This window comes from Rhagoletis pomonella, unplaced genomic scaffold, assembly GCF_013731165.1.
Source record: "Rhagoletis pomonella isolate Grant_MI unplaced genomic scaffold, Rhpom_1.0 Rhpom_scaffold_00040, whole genome shotgun sequence".
Lineage (NCBI taxonomy): Eukaryota > Metazoa > Arthropoda > Insecta > Diptera > Tephritidae > Rhagoletis > Rhagoletis pomonella.
In genome coordinates this window covers 337,943-339,592 of record NW_023458594.1, presented here as the reverse complement: position 1 = coordinate 339,592, position 1,650 = coordinate 337,943, and the positions used below count along the sequence as shown (strand labels likewise).

At 34.1% G+C, this 1,650-nt stretch overlaps 1 long non-coding RNA gene across 1 annotated transcript; it reads left to right on the top strand.

Moving 5' to 3' along the window:
- Window positions 1–1,200: 1,200 nt before the first annotated feature.
- On the top strand, window positions 1,201–1,433 carry LOC118749745. The gene is made up of 2 exons (XR_004994280.1): window positions 1,201–1,306; window positions 1,383–1,433. It is a non-coding gene; the product is annotated as an uncharacterized LOC118749745 (long non-coding RNA).
- Window positions 1,434–1,650: the final 217 nt, after the last annotated feature.

The following is a 1,650-nucleotide window of genomic DNA, read 5'->3' as shown; positions in this document are numbered from 1 at the left end:
AAAAAACATACCAGTTGTATAGGCGGGTTTGTATGCTATTCTAATGTTTTCCTTGTCATATATGTCTGAAGCTTTTAATCTGTCCGTGAAACCTGGTATGTATACTACCGATTTGTACGATACTGCTGTTTTTTCACTACTTTTCGTATTTTTACTTGATTTGTGTGTTTTTATCATCTTATGTATCAGTCCAGTTGGGAATCGTTGCTTTACGTATTTACTAAGTAATCTCGTGTTTGTCACTTTGGTCAAAATGTCTTCCATAATAATATCGGCTACTATCGCTGATGCTGGAGATCCCATCGGAAGTCCTTTTAATTGTGTATAAATTGTTTCTTCATACTTAAAATATCTGTTTTCTGAGATACAAAAGGTCAGTATTTCCATAAAAAGTTTTTTTGGTATATCCGTGTGTTCCTTAATGTCATTCCACTTTGTCTGCATAGTCTGTATAGCCAAATCCGTTGGTATACTTGGAAATAGTGACACCACATCAAAGGAAACAAGACGTTCATCATCACATATATAGGAGTCATTAACATTGTCTTTAAATTCTATTGCACTCTTTACATTAAATTTGGATTCTGTTGTCAGGTTTTTTAAAACATTAGTCAAGTATTTACATAAATTGTAGGACGGGGAATTTATCATTGAAGAAATAGGCCTTAAGGGCATGTTGTCTTTATGGACTTTTAGCAAACCATAGATGCGAGGCGGGATAGCTGTGTGTGTGGTCATTTTGTATTTTTCCTTCTTATTTATAAGACCTAATTTATACAATTTGTCTACCAATTGATTGTTTTTATTTTGTAAACGTAGCGTCGGGTCCTGACGTAAGATTCTATAAGTTTTTAAATCCTCCAATAAATTGTCCATTCTCGACTGATAGTCTTTTTTCTCCATTGCAACCGTTAGATTACCCTTGTCTGCATTCAAAATAATTATGTCTTTGTTTTTGCTAAGAAATTTTCGTGTCCGCTCCACTGTATCATTTATAGCCAGATCCGTTGTATTCCCTCTATGCCTTGTTAAAGTGTCTTTTATAAGTAGTGATAATTTTGTTCTCGCAGATTCTTGATTCTCTTTGTTTTTTACGCTCTGTACTAATTCTTCTCCATCTGCTATACATTTGAACAGGGGAAATGTGCTTTTGGATATTGGACCACCAAACAAGAGACTAAACTACAAAACAGACACAGAAAACTGCGCCCACATATACAGACACCTGCTTGACACTTGTAGTATCAGTTCTAAACTGCACGACAAACGAGACGGACGTCGTGGAGCTAAAATTTAATTAATGTACGTACGTATTTATGTATGTTTTTGATGTGTTAGCTTTTGCTTTTATGTTAATAAAAAAACTTGTGTAAATGTTGTAGCCCCTGAAGACGATCTCCGGAGGAGATTGAAATATATTGGGAAGGAATGTATTTTCGTGTGTTTTAATTCCATCAACACCCTGACCTCAAAGCCGGCATTAAAAAGGATTACTTGATTAAAATCAAAAAGGTCGCAGTACAAAACGGATGAAAATTTATAAAAATTTACAAAATTAAAAAAAAATTTGTAGCCCATTCAGTTTCAGTAGAAGAAGAGCTCGAGTCAGAATCTGTTTGCATATTTTAAGCTACAAATTTAAAACATATT